The following is a 22,347-nucleotide window of genomic DNA, read 5'->3' as shown; positions in this document are numbered from 1 at the left end:
GAGTTCGACGGCGTGTCTGTGGACGGAGCGGGTGTTGAGCAGGATGCACTTGAGGTCGCTGCTGGAGTTTGGCTTGGCGGGCGCGGTGCATGTTCGGAGGCAGGTGAACTTGCAGGTTGTGCAGGTGAAGGGCCTGTGGAAGCGTTTCGGGGCGGCCTGGCAGCAGGTGGGCTTCCGGCCGGTATTGAGTGTGTTGAGGGCCGCGGCGTTGTAGGTTTGTCGGGTCATCTTGCGTCGGTGGGGGCCAGGGGTCCTGGCACTGGGCGCGGTCCAGGCGCGGACGGGCGCAGACGGGCTTGCCTTTGGCGCGCCTTCGGCGCACAATCGGCGCGCCTGCTGTGCGTGACCGCTGCGTGTGCGCGTGGTCGCCATTTATGGCTAAGTGGGAGGGAGGAGCAGCTGGGAGGCGGGAGCGGGGAGGACACAAAACGAAAAGGGGGCGTGGCCGCGTGGACGGCGGCGGGGAGCGGGGAGCGGGGAGCGGGACGGGCAGGGCACAGGGGGACTGTAGTAAGAAAATACAATAGGCTAATTCAACAACGTGCACAGGGGACAACAGCAGTGATAACACAAAAAGGCAATGAGAAGAAATAAGAAAAGAAATAAACACACGCAAACACGGCGGAGGGGCAGGAAGCAGCGAGGCAGGCAGCTAGGGCGGAGAGGCAGGCACAACGAGGCTGCAAGCAGCAGCGAGGGGCACACACACAGCTGGTGGCCGTGCGGCGCGGGGGTGTCCTGAGAATATGTGCGTGCTTTTGTGGGAGAGTGTGTGCACACCCCACCACTACTGCACACTTCCAGGCCAACTGTGAAGTAATTATGCAACAAAGACATGTCCCTGCTGCACATGTCTTTGTATCGCATAGTCTATTCCAACAGGGTCACTTCCACTGGGTACCTTCCTCAGGTCAAAAGAATGGGAGTCTTGAGTAATATTAGTTACTAGAGTGCCTCAAAACTCTAATGGATGGATCGTTCACTTGAGATGTTTACTATTATTTACCCTGTAAATGAGATCACAATTTACCAATATGTAAATCAGTTTTTTGAGACGTTTGTGTATCCAAAGGCATGCTATGCGAAGGGTTTTATTCTGTTAGGTCCTAATGCTAACCTACGAACAGAAGCTACCCAGGTTATCTAAAACAAAATTCTGACACATTGAGCTGTATCACATAAAGTGAGAACCAGGAGCATTAAGTTAATACGTGGTCCTTGCCACAGTTGTGGGCTGACTGGTGCCATAAGTAGTGAAAGAGCTGGAGAAGCACTATTTTACCACCTTAGACAGTGGTAAATGGTTTCTTGTCACAAGTGTCTTAAGGCATGTGCTGCTTTGAGTTGGGTAGGATAGTGTAGAAATATAGCAGCATTTCATAACACATTTAAAGCAAGCAAATGAACATAATGCAACAACATACACAAAACAATGTAATGGAACAATTAAAACATAATAGGGCACAAATCAAAACAGATCAATCAAAAAGGAACACAACACAACAACCATAGTCAACACAACAAAATCATATTGCAACCTGCACAACAAAAAACAATAGAACATATCACCACCACGTCAAAAAGCATACTATAAATGCGCACTAATGTTCTTGTCACACATTACTGCCTCCAGATTCCTGTTTTAATAATGCAGTGATAAAATATGTTTGGAGCAAATCTTGCCTTAAGTTACCACCTAGTACATGAAATAGCATCAGTCAAAGATGTTTTGTGATCCAGCTCATGATATATGAGTAGGAGTGTGTTGCCACAGTTCCAAGAGGTTGACGTTTTTCACTTGGTGGATATGTGAGCACCTGGCTTCTCAGTGTGTGACAAGGGGGATAGGCGGGAGATTTTCTTGTAGTAGGTCTGCGTGGAAAGCAAGTATATTAGATGTGCTATTGAGGGAGAGAGAACAAAAAAGAGAGTGGAGCGAGAGAGAGAGAATATGAGCCTGTGAGGAAGAGATGAAGCGAGAAATAGACAGAGAGATAGAGTGAGATATAGAGAAAGAGAGGGGTGAGAAGGAAGAGAAAAAGAGCGGGTAAAGTTACAGCAAAAGAGAGAGTATGTATGAGTTCAGGCAAGGCCAAGAGAAAGAGACAGAGACAGAGAGCTAAAGAGAGGGGAGATAGCAAGAGTATGGGTGGTTGGTGAGAGAATGAAAGCGATGAAGAGAGAGCAAGAGACCGAGTGAGCGATCGAGAGAAATATGGAGGAAGAAATGGTGAGATAGAGGGAAGGACAAAAAGAGAGCGCGAATGAGAGAAAAAACAAAGACCAAAAGAGGGAGAGATCGATGATGAGGGAGCGATGTAAGAAAACACTCATGATCTGGTTCTGTGTATGCGTGGGGTGTTGGTGAGTAGGAGTCCTGTGGAGAGGAGGTGTATGGATGGTTGGTGGAAGGAGATGCGACTCTTCAGGTCGGTGTGGCCTGAGTTGTGGAGTGCCTTGAATGTGTGTGTGAGGAGTCTGAATTGAGCGAGTATGTGTATTGAAAGCCAGTGTAGTTCCCTGATGTTTGGTGTAATGTGAGTTTTGTGTGGGAAGTTGAGGAGGAGTCTGGCTGTCGAGTTCTGAATGGTTTGTAGTCTTAAAGTGAGTTGCTTGATGATCCCGGGGTAGAGGAGGTTTCTATAGACCAAACTGTTGGTGACTGGGGCGTGAGTGACAGTTTTTCTTGTGTTGCTTGGAAGCCATTTAAAGATCTTCATCAGCATCTACAGGGTGTGGAAGCAGGATGCAGTGAGGGCATTGACTTGTGCAGTCATGTCCACTTTGCTGTTGATGAATATTACTAGTTTCCTGGCATGGGTTGTGGGTGTAGGTCCGAGTTTGACGGGCCACCAGTCGGAGTCCTATAGTCAGGTGTTCTTGCAGAAGATCACTACTTCTGTCTTGTCCATGTCGAGCATTAAACAGTTGGCTTTCATCCAGTGAGCGACTTTGGTCATGCAGGCAGTGAACTTGTTTCTTGTGTTGAAGCCTTGTCCGAGAAGGAAAGTATGAGTTGCGTGTCGTCTGCGTAGGAGAGGATGTTGATATGTACATGGATGACATTGCCCAGTGGTATTATATATGCGTTGAAGATGGTGGGTCTGAGGGATGAACCTTTAGGGACCCTTCAGATGAGTTTGCGAGCTTCTGAGAAGTAAGGTGCCAAGCTGACAGCTTCAATCATTCAATCACGGAATTGTAAGCTCGCTACTCACCAATGAGGCTCTCAAGGCGCTGAGGGGCAGGGGGGTCAGCAGTGCTGTTCAGCTGAAGAACCAGGTCTAGAGAGTCTTCCTGAATGTGTTCAGGGAGGAGGCGCATCTGATATCTATCAGGAGCTCATTCCAGGTCTTGGCCACGATGTAAGAGAAGGATCTTCCTCCTGCTTTGCCTCTGAGGATGCGTGGGGTTTCAGCAAGGACAAGGTTGGCTGATCGGAGGTTTCTTTTGAGAATGTGGAGGGTGACTCTTTTGTTGAGGTATTTGGGTTGGGTGTTGTGTAGGTATTTGTAGGCGTGGATGAGGATCTTGAAAGTGACTCTCTTCTCAACGGGGAGCCAGTAGAGCTTCCATAGGTGTCTGCTCTCGTGTTGAGGGATGCCGAGGACAAGTCTGGCGGCGGTGTTCTGTATTGTCTGAAGTTTGCAGAGTAGGGACTTGTTTATGCCAGTGTAGAGGGCATTTGCATAGTACAGGCTGCTGGTGATGAGTGCGTGGGTGACTGTCCTCCTTGACTCGGGGGGATCCATTTGAACGTCTTAGGGGGGATGCGGAGGGTGTTGAAGCATCTGCAGGCGATGGCGTTGACCTGCCAGTTCATGGAGAGGGATGAGTCTAGTACGATGCCGAGGTTTCTGGCATGGTTGGTGGGCTGCCATGGGTTGGGGGCCACCAGGTGTTGTCCTATGCTGAAAGGGTGGTTCTGAGGACAAGGACTTCTGTCTTCTCAGAGTGGAGCTTTAGGCAGCTGTTGGTCATCCAGGCTGCAACGTCCTGCATTCCTTTCTGGCGGGGGCGCGGTTCCTGGTGAGGAAGAGGATGAGCTGGCTGTCATCGGCATTAGATACAATGCTGAGGCCGTGGTGTTGGATGATTGCGGCGAGGGGGGCCATGTACATGTTGAAAAGGGTCAGGCTGAGAGATGAACCCTGTGGGACATTCCAGGTCTTGGCCATGATGTAAGAGAAGGATCTTCCTCCTGCTTTGCCTCTGAGGATGCGTGGGGTTTCAGCAAGGACAAGGTTGGCTGATTGGAGGTTTCTTTTGGGAATGTGGAGGGTGACTCTTTTGTTGAGGTATTTGGGTCGGGTGTTGTGTAGGTATTTGTAGGCGTGGATGAGGATCTTGAAAGTGACTCTCTTCTCAACGGGGAGCCAGTAGAGCTTCCATAGGTGTCTGCTCTCGTGTTGAGGGATGCCGAGGACAAGTCTGGCGGCAGTGTTCTGTATTGTCTGAAGTTTGCAGAGTAGGGACTTGTTTATGCCAGTGAAGAGGGCATTTGCATAGTACAGGCTGCTGGTGATGAGTGCGTGGGTGACTGTCCTCCTTGACTCGGGGGGGGATCCATTTGAACGTCTTAGGGGGGATGCTTAGGGTGTTGAAGCAGCCGGAGGCGATGGCGTTGACCTGCCAGTTCATGGAGAGGGATGAGTATAGTACGATGCCGAGGTTTCTGGCATGGTTGGTGGGCTGCCATGGGTTGGGGGCCACCAGGTGTTGTCCTATGCTGAAAGGGTGGTTCTGAGGACAAGGACTTTTGTCTTCTCAGAGTGGAGCTTTAGGCAGCTGTTGGTCATTCAGACTGCGACGTCCTGCATTCCTTTCTGGCGGGGTTCCTGGTGAGGGAGAGGATGAGCTGGCTGTCATCGGCATAAGATACAATGCTGAGGCCGTGGTGTCGGATGATTGCGGCGAGGGGGGCCATGTATATGTTGAAAAGGGTCAGGCTGAGAGATGAACCCTGTGGGACTCCGCAGCTGATTTCCTTGCGATGGAAGAGGAAGAGCGGCAGTCTGATCCTTTGGCTTCTTCAGGTGAGGAATGATCGGATCCAGTCGAGGGCGGTACCTTGTATGCCGGCATCGTGTAATCTGGCTATGAGTGTGCGATGGGAGACTGTGTTGAAAGCTGCTGATAGGTCGAGTAGAATCAGGGCTGCGGAGTGGCCTTGGTCAAGGAGGGTGCGAATGTCGTCTGTGGTGGCGAGTAGGGCGGTCTTGGTGCTGTGGTTACTTCATATTCTGGATTGAGACAAGTCGAGGATGGCGTTGTCTTCGATGAATCTTGTCAGTTCCGCGTTGACTGTTTTCTCACCGACTTTAGTAGCAAAGGGGAGAAGCAAGATGGGCCGGTAGTTCTTGAGGGCCCTGGGATCAGCTGAGGGCTTCTTGAGCAGGGGGCTGACTTCATCGTGTTTCCAGTCATCTGGGAAGGTGCCGGTTTCAAAGGTGGTGTTAATGGTGTGTTGTAGTACGGGTGTGATGGCGGTGGCGGCTCTGTGGTAGATGTGTGGTGAGCAGGGGTCGGAGGGGGCCCCTGAGTGGATGACTTTCATGGTCAAGGCGGTCTCTTCGGCCGCGATCGGTGTCCAGGAGGAGATGGTGTGCTGGCTAGTGTGGCTGGAGGGCAGGCTGGCTGCGGAGTCGGGCGTATGGTCAAAGAAGTTGTCGTACAGGTTTTTGGTCTTCAGGTGGAAGTAGGATCCGAGCTTGTCACAGGGGTCCTGGCAGGGCGTGACGTCCGTGGCTTCGCTGCGGGGATTGGTGAATTCTTGGATGACATTGAAGAGTTCCTAGGAGTAGCTGGAGTTGGCAAGGATTTTGTTGTGAATGAAGGTCCTTTTGGTGGTTCTGATTCGTTGGTGGTAGTCCGTCATGGCATCCTTGTAGGTGGTGTAGTTTCCACGTCTCTTACTGTTTCTCCAGTTCTTCTCTAGGCGTCTGCAGGTGCGTCTGGCTACTTGGAGATCGGTGGTGAACCGGGCGGCTTTCCTGGGGCGCTGTTTGTCGGGGTTCCGTAGCGGGCGAGCTTGTCTGTGCAGTTGGAAATACAAGTGTGGAATTCCCTGGCTGCGAGGTTGGCTTTGGTTGCCGTGGTGTGGTTGTCTCGGATGAGGGTGGAGTTGAGTTGATCATCGGTGACTTTGCTCCAGTTCCTTTGCGGTCTGTGTGGGGCTGCTTTAGGTGCATTGGTTGCTGTCATTTAGAAGCTACATATTCAGCAGAGAGCGGGTCCTTGGATAACAAACTTGTGCAGGCGCCTGATGAGGATCGTGTGTGAGACAGTGTCAAATGCTATAGTGTAGAGAGATCCAAGAGAATGAAGGCTGCCATGTCTCCTCAAGGATCATGCCAATATTGTCTGTGGCAGTGATTAGTGGTGTTTCTTCACTGTGGTTGGGACAGAGTCCAGATTGTGTGGTATCAAGGAGCTGGTGGTTGCTGGTGTTGTCGGTGAGGCGCTGGTTGATTAGTTTCTCTAAGATCTTGGCCGAGTATGGTAGGAGGGAAATAAGTCTGTAGTTGGACAGCGTGGCTGGGTCAGTGGATTGTTTCTGTAGCAGGGGCATGAAGGTGGCATGTTTCTAGGTGTCCAGTATTGTCACTCAGTTGATGGAAGTATTGAGGATGGGTATTAGTGCTTCACTGTTTGGTAGGAAACCTTTGGTGAAGACAAAGTGGTGGCAAGGGTCAGATGGACCCCCGAGTGGAGGTCTTCATGTAAGCAGAGATTTTAACAGTGGTGACAGCAGGCAATGAGGCAGTGTTCGTTCATCGGCTGAGTTTTGGAAAAATCCCCTTTCACGAGTGAACACAAGGTATGAAGCTGGTGGAGAATGCCAGCTCCTCACTTAGATTACGGAGAGAGAAAAAAGAAAGCGCACTGGTCACTTGGAATATTGCTTTCAGTCACCCCAGGTACCGTTAAGGAAAATTGCTGAGAAGGGACAGAAAAATGCAGAACTGGCCAATGTGCAGTGTTGAAGACGGACCCTAGAAGAGGGGTGCTGTGAGAAATGTACCCCCATGTATTCTGCACCCACATGTGCCCGTGACACTAACGTCTGTGAACCCATTTCTAGACTTATCTGATTGTGTACATAAAGTTGCCTGCTGACTATCAAGGGGATAATCTTACCTGGCAACGCTGATTCTGCCAAAACCTATAACTCTCTGCCCGAGTATTGGTCTCCCTCTCGCCGCCGCTGTAGTCCATCTCGCGGCCGCCGAGTGGAGGGAGACTGCACCTCCCAGCCTGCCCTGCGACCCGGAAGCCATCACCGGGGTCACCGCGCCCGGAGGCGCTTCAAATTGACGGCGCCCTCGGTGGAGCGGGTGCTCTGCTGACTATCAAGGGGATAATCTTACCTGGCAACGCTGATTCCGCCAAAACCTATAACTCTCTGCCCGAGTATTGGTCTCCCTCTCGCCGCCGCTGTAGTCCATCTCGCGGCCGCCGAGTGGAGGGAGACTACACCTCCCAGCCTGCCCTGCGACCCGGAAGCCATCACCGGGGTCACCGCGCCCGGAGGCGCTTCAAATTGACGGCGCCCTCGGTGGAGCGGGTGCTCTGCTGACTATCAAGGGGATAATCTTACCTGGCAACGCTGATTCCGCCAAAACCTATAACTCTCTGCCCGAGTATTGGTCTCCCTCTCGCCGCCGCTGTAGTCCATCTCGCGGCCGCCGAGTGGAGGGAGACTACACCTCCCAGCCTGCCCTGCGACCCGGAAGCCATCACCGGGGTCACCGCGCCCGGAGGCGCTTCAAATTGACGGCACCCTCGGTGGAGCGGGTGCTCTGCTGACTATCAAGGGGATAATCTTACCTGGCAACGCTGATTCCGCCAAAACCTATAACTCTCTGCCCGAGTATTGGTCTCCCTCTCGCCACCGCTGTAGTCCATCTCGTGGCCGCCGAGTCGAGGGAGACTACACCTCCCAGCCTGCCCTGCGACCCGGAAGCCATCACCGGGGTCACCGCGCCCGGAGGCGCTTCAAATTCACGGCGCCCTCCGCATCGCGGGACGCGAGCGGGACGCCCGGACAAAGGGCGGACAGTCTAAGACAGTCCAAGACTGGCCATGACTGGACTGGACCAAGACCATTGACATATTTTAACTGTGAGGCACTTACTCGTGGCTGAAGTCCTTAAGGCTTTATTACTGTTTGTTTGCTGTGAAGGCAGATTAACTTTGTGATTTCAAGTGGGTCATTATACTTGTATACATTTTGCATGCTGTACGTAGCTCTTCGATTATGTCTAAGCAAAAGTCACTTATCGCTCCCTCTAACACCATGGACAACTATTTAGTCCAGGTAGAGGCAAAAATAAACAATGAGCGAAGGTCCTCCTTGGGTCTTAGTGCTTCCCCAATATTGACCCAATTGGAGTCCACAATAGGGGATTTGCTGGATATGGATCCAACAAATGCTATTGTAACATCGTCCCATACAAATACGGATAGCCCTCTGCTAAATGTTTCAATAAATTCCAATATAGACATAATAGTAGAGGATGATTTAGTTGACTCACATCAAGACTTAGTTTTAGTAGAGGAAGATTCTCCCCAACCAGTACCTGTCCCCGCGCCGAGAGCAGTAAAAGGGGCCACTAGGCTCCAATCCAAACGAGGGGGACTGCGCTCAAGTAAGAAAAGGCCAGCATCCCCCCCGAGTAAAAGTACCACAGAAGATAAAGGGGGCGATGAAAATGGCAGTACGGGGTGGGATGAGGCCAATATTAAAAAACGTATGGGTATGTTGGACTCAAAACTAAGTCGCATAATCAAACCACTGCTATCTAAGATTGATCATCTCACAGACAAAGTCAATAAATTGGAGAGCCTATTGGAAAGTACTAATGACAATGTGGGGGACATACCCAACCAGGTGGCAAACAAGATTGAGCAAAAACAAATTATGGGAAAAACATCAGGGGAAGGAGGAGAGATAGCGGCCCGACCCATCCACTCCCACCACAAGTAGAAGCAGGTGTAAACATTCCTTTAGCTGATGATCCCAGGGCAGGGCCACCATTGACTGCTGAACCAGCTTGGGGTTTAGAAGCAGGACCAGTGGAATTAATTGTGAAAGCCTCCCCTCTAATACTGGTTTTAGCTAATGTCCCAACCTTGAAAGAAGGCCAGATTGAATCTCCCCAATCTCTATCACATAAAGCACTGCTTTGGTTGAGTAACAACACACACATTTCTCCCTGGGGTAAACAAAAGTTGTCAGAAGACCTGTCAACAGCAAGAAGAGTAAAGTGGATAGGAAGTAGTCCTAAAAAATTTGAGGGCGACTGTGTGATATTGAATTTCAAATCTCCTGAAGTCTTACCTGAATTACTACCTAACCTATTCCCCCCGCAGCGTAGAACAGCAGAAATAATCCCTCTTACGCTGGACTTCGTTTACAGTAGAAGAGGATTGGTAGCAAAATCAAGTGTGCTACGGACCAAGTGGTCAGTGGTGGGTAGTAGAAAGATAAGGGGGGGCCAAACATGTGATTGGGGGCTAACCACGGAAAATAGATATTCTGCCCTGTCCAATTTAAATGAGTGTGTTTGACTCATAGGGCCAACGAATAAGCCAGGAAACTCACAGGAGCTGTCAACATTTTTATCTACTTTAAATATGGTCTGTAAACTGACTAATACCCAGGCAGGAAGATGTAGGGAATCTATAGATTCTAATGTAAGAAGGGTGGAAAATGTAAAACAGGATAGAAATAACATCCTTAAGCATGAAAAGATCGGTGGCCGAGTGTCTAAACAGGAGTTATCTGCTCCTTCGGATATTCCTGCGGCAACCCCAGAAGATAGTCTACCCCTAATATCTGAACAAATAGTAAATGGCAGGGGCCCGCGTCTGACAGGACTAAACCAGGATAAATTTACCCTGACTTTTATGTCATGGAACGTCGCGGGTGTAGCAAATAAAATGGCAACCCCAGAATGGTGCGAGTTCATCAATCCTTTTGACATCATTATGTTACAAGAAACGTGGTCACTGAATCCAGTATTCCGACAGGGGTATATAACATTTTGTATCCCTGCAATAAAAAACTGAATTGGCCGACCTTCGGGAGGCCTATTAATATGGATACGTCAGTCGTTGAACTGCACAATAAAACAAAGATCTCTACCAACTAATGATATCTTAGGACTTGACATTAGATGGGACAATGGTCAGGAGCTTGCCCTTTTTAATATATATGCCAGGGGGGTTGGTCGTGGGAAATCTTGTGATGTGGTGTCTGCCTTAGAACGGGAACTAGAGCTGTTACCCCTGAAACCACATATTATAGTAGGCGGAGACATTAACTCTACCTTTGAGCCCTTGGGGGAGGAGGATAGGGAATTATGTCAAGAAGAAGATAGTAAATGGGAAATTCCCCAGCTAGAGGTGCCTACAATTAAAAGTTGGAGTACTGTAGCCATCCAAGTGAAGAGCCTTTGCCTGGCAAGAGGTCTAAGAGCGGCTAATGGGCGTACGCCCTCTGATCGAAATGGGAATAACACATTTGATAACGGCAGGGCAGCTAGTAGAATAGACTACTTTTTATTAGACATAAGGGAATGGAGTAAATTGATAGATATGGTCGTGGAACCAAGAATGGAAAGCGATCACAATCCCTTGTGTATGACCCTCCACACATACCAGGGGAGTATGGTGCAAAGTAGCAGGGATAAACTGGTGACCAAGGATTTAGTATGCTCAAATAACCAGCGAAACCTGAAATGGGGAAGGCTCGTAGAAGATGTAGGGAAGCTGGATGACCTGAAGAGAACAGTGGTTAGTGAAATAAATAGCATTAAACCCCACACTGGGAACCCTGACTTCCAGGCCTACATGGTAGAGGCCCATAAAAAAAATTTCAGCGAATTGCAAGGCTTCTTTTTAAAAACGGTAGACCGAAGCATGAGTAAAAAACATCCATCAAAACAGGGCTGGTATGATAAGAGTTGCAGACTGGCAAGACAAAATTTGAGTAGCGAATTAAGAAAGGGAAAGGCTGATGCAGTTAGGAAAGCGAGGGACCTATATAGACTATCCCAAAAAACAAGCTAAGAGACGATGGGACGAAGAACACTGGCGTGAGTTGAAGCATGCGTGCGCAGCTAAAGATTCTAAGTTGTTTTGGTCCCCGGTAAAATGGGATAGGGGAGGGGCAGCTCCTCAACCCCAAAATCATGTAGAAAAAAACAAATGGATTGAGTTTTTCGAGCCACAGTATGCCCGCAGCAAAACACAAGTCATTGAGACTCCCCCCCCCCCAACTGTTTATTATACACAAAAAGTATTTAACGAAAATGATGTTAGTATTGCTTTGGATTGTATAACGGGGGGAAGAGCACCGGGAATGGACGGTATTCCGGCAGGTGTTTTTTTAACAGATAGGAAATCATGGTGTTTGTATTTTTCATGGTTGGCGAATGAAGTGGCTATGGGAGGAGAAGTCCCTCCCACCTGGAAGGGAGCTGAAATTATCCCCGTCTTTAAAAAAGGCGACAAATCCCTTCCAAAAAATTATAGACCCATCAGCTTGATAGATACAGCACAGAAGCTGATGGGCCGACTAGTGTAGAACAAACTCCAGCCATGGATTGAGGAAAATAACATCCTGTCGCCATACCAAGCGGGGTTTCGCCCCCTGACTAGCTCAATAGACCAGGTATTCTACTTCATCGCTATCTACTGGAGAAATGTAACCTTGAAAAACGGCACTTTATACGCCGTATTCGTGGACTTAAAAGCAGCCTTTGACCTAGTGCCACGAGAAAAGCTGTGGAAAACTTTGGCTGAAGCAGGTTTAAGTCCGGAACTGCTCACTCTTCTTGTGCGCCTGCATGAAAATAATTACGCCAAAATCCGGTGGGGAGCACAGGGAGAGGTGACTGAGTCATTTCCAGTAGAATGAGGGGTGCGGCAAGGGTGCGTCCTGGCCCCTACATTATTTTCCATTTATATAAATGGTATTGTGGAATACTTGAAAAAATCGCCTAGCGATGCCCCAATCATAGCTGGCTCACATGTCCCCGTCCTCATGTTTGCGGATGATACGCTTATACTTTCCCGCACACCGAGTGGCCTCCAAAAGGCTGTTAACGCATTTGGTGATTACTGTGATAGTCGGGGCCTTGAGCTGAACACAACTAAGACAAAATGTATGTGTTTGAACCGACAGTTTACATTTAAAGGTGTAATCAAGTATAAGGGTACTCCCCTTGAGGAAGTGAAAGCTTTTTCCTATTTAGGAATAATACTTCAGAACAATATGAAATGGAAATCGCACATTAATACCGCAATACTAAAGTTTAGCCAGTTATCAGGTGCGGTGGCCAGGAAACACAAAGCCTCCTTGACAAAGCCCATAAATTGCGCTCTTGAAATTTATAATATGAAGGTCTTGAGCGCATGTTTGTACGGCTCTGAACTTTGGGGCTTATCAAACCTGGTGGACTTGGTTGTTGCGGAAAATAAGTTTTTGCGAGGGTTAATAATGGTACCGCAAAGTACACCTATAATTCCATTGAAGTTGGACCTGGGTAGGAAAAGCATTGAGGATATTGCCCGATTACGGCCATTGTTGTATTGGAGGCGACTGATGGTGACCCCTGAGCTGGCTCACTACGCCGATGCATTGCTAGATGTTGTTAAGTTTGATCGGTTCCACTGTATTATTTGGCTGAAAGATCTACGGGGCCTACTGGTAAAACTAAATTTGGACCACCTTTGGGGCAACAGGATGTGGGTTGTTTTCCGACAAAAGCAAAATTGAAAGAAATATACTGGGAGATGGTGTATTCCACAATTTATTGCACTGGGAAAATAGCTAAACTGTCAGCTCGGTTTCTGGATATTAAAATGGTACCAGCATGTGAAACCTATTGGGACATAATTGAAAGCCCACGTGACAGGAAGCTATATTTTCAATTCCGAGCAGGAACATTGCCAGTAAACGCTTTTAAGAAACATTGGATCCCACCGCGGGACGAGCACTGCTACTTCTGTAAAGATCAAACAGAGCATATTTCCCACTTGTTGTTTTGTTGCCCCTTATATGCCAACCCACGCCGGAAATGGCTACGCCCAGTTTGTCTAAATATTGGCACTCGCAGCCAATCGACTGCACTTAGAATACTAGAATCAGACTGTTCCCCGCTCTTTGCAACTGCTGTAGCAAAATTTCTTGGTTGGGCATGGGTAATTCGCACTCGCACTTTGGTAGCTAATGAGATAAACTGAAATTGTTTTAACAGAATTTTATGAAATAAGCAAGTATTTTATCTGTATAGTGTCAAATGTTTAATAATGTATTTTAATATAATTTTTTAGATGTAGTATTTATTTGTATAGTGATTAGGGAGGAAATGCTTTTATGACAAATGTCGAATAAAGCTTTGAAATTGTTGTATAAAGTTGCCTATCACACTGCTGTGCTGGCTGCTCTTTCAAAAGTATTTTTTGTTTTCGATTATGCAGCAGATGATAGGTTATGTTGCAGCAGATGATTGGTTATGTTGCAGCAGATGATGGGTTATGTTGCAGCAGATGATTGGTTATGTTGCAGCAGATGATTGGTTATGTTGCAGCAGATGATAGGTTATGTTGCAGCAGATGATGGGTTATGTTGCAGCAGATGATTGGTTATGTTGCAGCAGATGATTGGTTATGTTGCAGCAGATGATTGGTTATGTTGCAGCAGATGATTGGTTATGTTGCAGCAGATGATAGGTTATGTTGCAGCAGATGATGGGTTATGTTGCAGCAGATGATAGGTTATGTTGCAGCAGATGATTGGTTATGTTGCAGCAGATGATGGGTTATGTTGCAGCAGATGATGGGTTATGTTGCAGCAGATGATTGGTTATGTTGCAGCAGATGATTGGTTATGTTGCAGCAGATGATTGGTTATGTTGCAGCAGATGATAGGTTATGTTGCAGCAGATGATGGGTTATGTTGCAGCAGATGATAGGTTATGTTGCAGCAGATGATTGGTTATGTTGCAGCAGATGATGGGTTATGTTGCAGCAGATGATGGGTTATGTTGCAGCAGATGATTGGTTATGTTGCAGCAGATGATTGGTTATGTTGCAGCAGATGATTGGTTATGTTGCAGCAGATGATTGGTTATGTTGCAGCAGATGATAGGTTATGTTGCAGCAGATGATGGGTTATGTTGCAGCAGATGATGGGTTATGTTGCAGCAGATGATTGGTTATGTTGCAGCAGATGATTGGTTATGTTGCAGCAGATGATAGGTTATGTTGCAGCAGATGATAGGTTATGTTGCAGCAGATGATGGGTTATGTTGCAGCAGATGATAGGTTATGTTGCAGCAGATGATTGGTTATGTTGCAGCAGATGATGGGTTATGTTGCAGCAGATGATGGGTTATGTGGCAAATACAGCAAATCTATACTTATGCGAAAAACGCCAAGAGCACAGAATCGCATAATTCCACTGGCCCTGGTTATACATTAGGGACTTGTGGTCACTTCCTACCTGCATTACCTGCCCTGGGGTCCATTTCGTCAGGGTTACCCCTATGTTCCTACATCTTAGCAGGGTGGAGGCGCTGTCTTCATATGTGTTGTTTCAGCTCCTTGAAGCCATGGATGCTGGGATAAAAGATCATATCCGTACAGTCTAGTATGCAGGACTCGGGTGCCTCATCTCTGCTGTGGTGTTCTTGTGGGCGCCTTTTAATCAACACATCTGGGATAGCTTGGTGGGTTATGGTACATGCTGCTACATTTGTTGCTATTATAGTTCCTTTCAAGTAAGCCGTAGGGCACAATTCTGGCCTAAAAAAACACTAATCTTTCACGCATCTTGCGATAGGTGGATATTTCAGGGTAACAAGTCATGGTAAATTGTATTGGAAATGAAAATAACATGAAGGGGATGGCCGCTTCTCCGAGTGAACTCGCAGGGTGAGAGGCCTTGGTAGGCGCTATTCCAGCGGACTGGCTGTGCACAAGGCACGCATCGAGAGTAAGACTTCTAGGAACTTCCTTCCCTGTTTTTCCATGTCAGTGATGGGAGTGAGACGACAGCAGGGGCCTGAGGGTGGATGCTAATTCACAGACTTTTATAGATGGGCGGCGGTGCATGGGTGGGGGCGGCCCCTTCTGTTCTCGTTGTAAAATTGGGATACAGATAAATCTGTTTTACGGAGCTCCTGACAGAAATACTATATTTCGTAGAACTCGTGTATTTAAAGTAGCTCAAAGGACATGGCGACCTAGAAACGAAATATTTATTGTCGGAGGAACAAGGTCCTTTGTCTGTCAGGGTCGCAAAGCGTCTAAATCTACCAACAGGGGATACATGCTTGGGCTGGGATGCGATCAATTTCCCTCAAGGGGGTTTGACGTCATAAAGCGCTATACCTCAGAGTTGACTGTTGATTGGTTGCTGCGTCTGCTCTGCAGCATCCTAACAATGGAAAGAGCAAAAAGGATGTTCTATTTACCAAGCCAAACGATGCTGCCTTAACAGAGTTACACCAAAATGTCCATTTGTTTTTAAAGAAAAACTGTTTATTACGAAAGGGAAACTTACAGATTAGGTCTAAAGTCTGCAGACACTGATTTTACTTTAAAAAGCAATAATACTGTTTTATGTAGAACATTAAACAACAGATTCAATTTTGGAAAGTACACTCTTTCCAAAATGGCTGAAGTAATTCCCCCGTTGGTATAATGTATGCTCTTTTTATGTTAATTTGGAGGCTATACTTCAGCGTCACGAGAGGCTGTCAATGGAATTAACAAATGTAGGTCCAGGAAGTCTGCATCCGTGCCAGATTTCCAAGGTAACCACTGACTGCGTGAGTGAGTGTCATTTAGATACATTGTATGGAAATGCATTTAAAATGGAACTCCTGAAAATTGGTATGGATCCGACCTCTTTCGAAATATTTTCTGAAGTTCTCAGCTAATTGCCTGGAAGGCAAGCAATGGCTGGTGAACCTGTTTTTGATAGTTTTACGTAGTTGTTACAGGTAGGTTTTGCGTCCATTCGCAACCAAACAGCCAACGTAAAAACAAGTGCAGGCAGTATTTATTGAGCTTTTCAGTGGTTGACCTTTGAACAGGAAAATCCTCTGGATTATGCCTTGCACTGGTAAAGAAGGTCGGTGGTGAAGGAAATTTATTTAAAATGACAGTACAGGAAGAACCAGACCAAACGAACTTGCGCCCCAAGAAGAAATGGCCCAATTCTTAGATTAAAACCTTCAGAGGCAAAGAAATGTAGCCTTCCATGCGAGCACAATGGTAGGGAAATGACAAGGAGGTAGGGTCAAGCGACAGGGATAGGAAGATGAATGGGAAATGCACTGGAACGTAATAAAATTAAAAATGTGTTCATGCAGTAAAGGTCATGAAATGTGCAAATCGGATGAGTCCGCCCGTCTTTATTTGCTATCAAATTCTGGGATCCGATCGATCATCAACAGGACACGTGGGTTGGCTGACACCGGCACACCCATCTCCATGGGATGTGAGTGTCTGAAGATTGTGCTCAACACTAGCATGCCAACTCTATGGGATGTCAGCTTCTACAGACTGCATGTGACACTGCCACACCATCTCCAGTGGATTTCGATGTCTGTAAAGTGTGCGCGACTGCAGCATGCCATCTCCATGGGATGTTGGTGTCCGTAGACTGTGCTCAACATATGTAACTAATCACCATGGGATGTGAGTATAGGCAGGCTGTGCTGGTCAAAGCAGCCATCTGCATTAGATGTTGGCTTCCACAGACAGCGCTCAGCATAGGAATGCTATCTCGATGGGATGCCGATATCTAGAGGCGACTAGGGCATGCCATTTCCATTGGATGTTGGCATACTTAGGCTGTGATTAGAATAGGCCACAGTCAAGAGGAAATCCCATTTGGTAAGCAGAATCATAAAACTTACAAACAATAAATAATTTCACCAAAACATAAATACAGTATCCCAAAAATAAATGAAATCTAAATAAATCATATGAATGCCAAATTATCATTTAATGATGTATTATAAGTTGATATATTAAAAAGACATTACAATGCAAAGATTCATAAAAAATATAAAAAAAGATTTAAAAATAGTCTAGTGCATCCATTATTAAAAAAAACACCACAATAGAACTAGCACAGTAGGCACATAAACTTAACATCATCTCCTACCCCCCATTGACACCCAGCTCATTCTCTCGCTGTCAGAAGACCTCCTCCACCACCAGAGCTAACTTCCACAGATGTATGATAAATGTCACTGACTGGATATCGGATAACTGTCTCAAGTTCAACACGGACCAGACAGAAGTCCTCCTCTTTGGGAACAATACCTCGTCATGGAACGACGCATGTTGGTCTGTGGAACTCCCCTGCCCCGGCGGACCACACCCGCAACCTCTGCAATATCTTAGACAGCAAGCTTTCTATGAAGGAACAGGTAAACGCATCCTCATTCGCCTGCTTCTACACCCTACCCATGTTCTGTAAGATCTTCAGATGGCTCCCAGTCAACACCAGAAGGACAGTAACGCAGGCCCTCTTCACCAGTAGGCTGGATTATGGGAACTCACGCTATGTATGAATCATTGCATGCCTCCTGAAGAAACTGCAGACAATACAAAACTCAGGGGCAAGACTCATCATTAATCTCCCCAGACTGACCACACCTCAAGAAGCTACACTGACTCCAAATCCAGAAGAGATGTCAGTTCAAGATGCTGACCCACGCATACAAAGCCCAGCACAATGAAGGTCAAGCATACATCAACAAACGCATGACCTTCCACCAACCAACCAGTCACCTATGATCTGTCTCCTTCTTCCGCACAGACACCCCCTGGATCCACCAGTGCAACATCGGAGGATGCTTCTTCTCATACCTGGTGGTCAAGGCTTGGAATGACCTTCCCCTGCACCTCAGGACCACCTCATTGCTCCGTTAATTCAGAAAAAGGATTGCAGACCTGGCTGTTCTGATGAATAAGAGCACCATGAAGCAGCTCAGAATTCCAGTGCCTTGAGACTCTCACAGGTGATCTGTCGTGGTTTATAAATCCATATAAAAATGCATCATATACACATTGGTAAAAGCATGACCCTACATTGAGAAATTGAAAAAACGCAGTTTTCAGTGTGTAGCTGAAGCAGCATTCTCGAGGAGCAAGTCTTTTGGAAAAGGCTATAGTGATGAGCGGATGTACGTTGTTACAACGCGGGTTGTAACAACGCATACCTTTAGCACGCGGCCGCTTCAACGCAAGTCGTTACAACGACTTGCGTTGGAGGGCGCGGATTTAGGGTTTTTATAATTTTATATTCCAACACCAGTCCCCGTGGATACTAGGGAAGGTGTTGGAATATAAATTTATTAAATTCCTTATCCCACAGCGCCCTCCAGCGCAAGTCGTGGTAACGACTTGCGTTGTAACGGCCGCGTGGTAAAAGTACAGCGTTGTCAAAACTTCGTGGTAAACGTTGTTTACCGTGATGAGCACAATGTATTGCATGAAGGAACTCTTCAAAATTGTCAGAAACTTCTTCTGCCCCTCTGCCCCAGAGAACATGGTCCGCCACTCCAGCAAAATAGCCACCATCTACAACAACTTTGGCCCTCAACCCACAACTTCAACCTCTGCCCTCCAACCAACACCATCCACCTGATCCCCACTTTGACCCTGATCTCCACACAGACCACTGCAGAAATAATGTCAACCATCCCCTCCGGAGCACCCTTAGACCCCTGCCCCCCTCATTTCTTCAACCCTGAAGGACTGGACTTTTAACAGTACCAGCGGTGCCAGGGAACAACACCTATAACCTTCATGGGATACCTGTTTCGGCGCACAAACTACAGAGACACGGGACACTTTCTTCGGCGTCAAAGATTCAAGGTTTATTTACTGCAGGGAACACAGAAGTCACAACAAGTACAACACGTGCAACTTGGGGAGACTGCTTCAAATTGGTTCTGTGGAGCGCTCCTTTTATACAGAATTTACTCATAGGACAACATGGTACACAAAAGTTTACAACCTGGTTCCCATAATTATCCCTCAGAGGGGTCGCTTTGGTCACTTTGGTACACATAAGGTCCGGAACATAAGTGCGGAAACATTTGGCGGTTCCCAACTGTAAAAACCCATCTTCCCAACATTAGTGAATTCCAATCGGCAGTAAAACAGATCGAAATAGGGACAAAGACAGGTGCAGAGGAAGATGGAGACAGTGGGGAGATCGAAAAGGGTGTAAAAGGGGAGGTATCGGGAAACACGAGATACAGGCATCAAAGGGACGTGCCTAATGAGATGCACGGCTGAGACAATAAACCGGCACGGCAAGATGAGCCTCAAGCGGGGCCATCTGCCTTACAGTATCATCCCCCCTCATCGTAAAAGATATTTACAAAGAACATGTGTCTTCCACAAATATCTTGAGAGTCCCAGGGTAACGAAGCGGACAGTGTCCGTTCGCTGGCTACTTGAGGGCAAGAGACAAAATGGATGCCGTATCTAAGATGGAACCCGTGGGTACAGATGAAAAACCCACATATTAAACGAACGGTTTAAGTTAGCACTGCGAAACTGCGCACACTTACTAAACTCGTCATTTGCGGTTCTTAGATACCAGACTCGACCATATTCGAGCGAGTCGAAAACATCACTTACAATTGTCACGGAACCTCAGACGCTCCTTTTGCCCTCATGTAGGCAAGCACTAGTCGGAATCATATTCGATATTCATCAGACCCTCGAGATGTTGCTGTAGCATAGCTCTGTCCAATCGAGACCCCTTGGTAACAGGTGGCTGTCTCATACACGTTGTAGCACAGAGGCCACATAAGGCAGGACCACACTGCACGCAAAGGCAACACGTGAACAGGAACGCTACAACAACTCCAATGATCATCAGAATCTTCCAACCCCAAGTCGACATCAGGCCCCAAATCCATCCAAGTAGCGTCCAATCCCCTACATCCACGTGTATGGATTCGGAGATCTTATGCAACTTCGAGATGGCTTGATAGACAGTCGGAGCGTTATCAGGAATGAAAATACAGCAGCTCGAATGGATCACCTTACATACCCCACCTCGATCTGCTAAGATCACGTCTAAAACCATACGGTTTTGTAACGTCATAAGTCTATCCGCCTGAAGTTCTGTGGTGATATTACCAAGGGCACTGGCAGTAATATTAGCTGTCGATTCTACCACTCGAGTCAACTGTCTCAGGTTCCTACTATTAACCATAGGTCCCCAAAATGGGAGGAAACCCTTGAAAAAGTCTCCTGCCTCTTGACCGGCAGTATCCTCTTCGCTAATTACGCCTCTCACAACTCTAGTTTTGTGATAATCTGCATCTACAGTAAACGTCGGAGGCAACAAGTTTGCGATAAAACATGAGCCCATGAAGTCAGAGGGCAACCATGCATACGCACGATCATGACAAATAAAGTATGTACCCTTGGCAGCCAAAAACACAGGGGACGAGACCATTGGCAAAATATAATTTTCAGTGCAAGCACTCTCTCCAAGTCGGGCTTTCGATCTACGGCCGCGACCTATTAAACAAAAATTGCCAATGTGGGGTACGACCCATATCGGAGGCGAGCTTTTAAGCTGTTTTTCACCAGTGAACACACTATATTCGCCTCTACTTAGGACCCTATAGGCTTGTACCTCTTCTTCAGGGATAAGTGAGGGATTATAGATATCACTATCTAAATCCTCTATTGCTATAGACAAAGATTTTTGGTACGAGGTAGGACCAGAGTAGGGGGAACGTGGTTCTCGAATGGGGTGGAAACCCAGTGCGCTTCGAAACATTGTTTGAAATGCTCGAGCAGACCCTTGGGAGCTATACGGTAACACCAGATATGGAATTCCCTTATCCGTAGTATGCGGCATCAACCCACACACCCAACAATTAGTAGTGTTAACCACTAACTGATGCTGATGAAGGAGCTGAATAAAGGAATTGTTGCGGAATTCTGCACGTCTAGCCTGCTCGTGTTCAGGTAAAATGTGAAAAGAATGAGGAGAAACAGTGGAGATGAGTTTAAGGTCAGGGGTAGGAGTAGGTATGGTAGAAGGCAAGAAGTAAGACATCGTGTAATATACTCCACCCGCCAATAACGCAGAAACAGTCACAAACAGTACGAATATTTGGAACACAAAACATTTGGTACGACTGAGTTGCTGCAGCTTGAATCTTTGTGCTTGAGCTCTTTCCAAGTCCATCAGCTTCGAAAATGCCATTCCCTATGACCGTCCGCAACGTTTCTTGACGCACTTCGTTCTGTGTAGCAATAGTCAATTCCTAGGAGTTCCCAGGAATCGACGGTCTTTAACCTAGCGTCAAGACCTACTAACCAGAAGGAAGTACGCGCGCGGCCCTACGGCCTTTATTTCACAAATATATATATATGCGAAATCAATGTCTCTCAGCTGTGGAAATAAAAAGTGTAAGGAACGAAGCTCAATGAATATGTACAAAATAATTACAATAGTATGAGTGTTCAAACTGATCATGGAAAACGGGATAATGCACTTGTCAAGGGACAGAACGGGGTTTTTTATTAGTCTTTAGTGCTGGATCGCAAAAAATATCGGGTTTTCCCAGGACGTGTCTGTTCGTTAAACAAAAGATCCGTTGAAGGGACAACGCCCTGTTGATCAGCTGAATGTTCTGGTCTTGAGTCTTCTGATGACAAGTGTTCAACAATGCCTTTTTGCTGCACTGAGGATTCTCCGACAGGTTGTGCGTCGCTGAAAGGTACAAACGTCGGCAATCCTTCGGTTTCAGTTGATGCAATGCCTTTCCTCACCCACGAGTCTGCTGGCAACGGGATGGGGACTTTCTTGGTATGGGTGGCATGCACCCAATTCTTCCGCCCCTCGAGACGAACTGCAGTTCTCGTGGCAAGGAGGACCTGATAGGGTCCAGTGAACCTGGGATCCAAATTGTTCTTGCGCGAAAAATTTCGCGTTACCACCCAATCTCTGGGCTGGAGCTGGTGGCCTGGACCCTCCGTCTGTGTCGGCAATGCTTCGTGAACCTGTTGGTGAATTAACCTCAGTTTAGCAGTCAAGTCATGAAGATAATCGATCAACATTGGATACTCAAGATCACAAAAGGCACCCGGTCTAGGGACCCCCCAAACATTGGCAGGACGACCGAACACTATTTCATAGGGACTGAGCCCTACTCGGGAGTGTACAGTTGCCCTTGTTGACAGCAATGCTAAGGGTAAAGCGTCAGGCCACGAAAGACCTGTCATAGCCTGAATCTTTGCTAGTTTTAGTTTAAGGGTGCCATTGTACTTTTC

The sequence above is a fragment of the Lissotriton helveticus genome, chromosome 4_2, assembly GCF_964261635.1.
Source record: "Lissotriton helveticus chromosome 4_2, aLisHel1.1, whole genome shotgun sequence".
Taxonomy (NCBI): domain Eukaryota; kingdom Metazoa; phylum Chordata; class Amphibia; order Caudata; family Salamandridae; genus Lissotriton; species Lissotriton helveticus.
Note: the sequence above shows the minus strand (reverse complement) of the source record.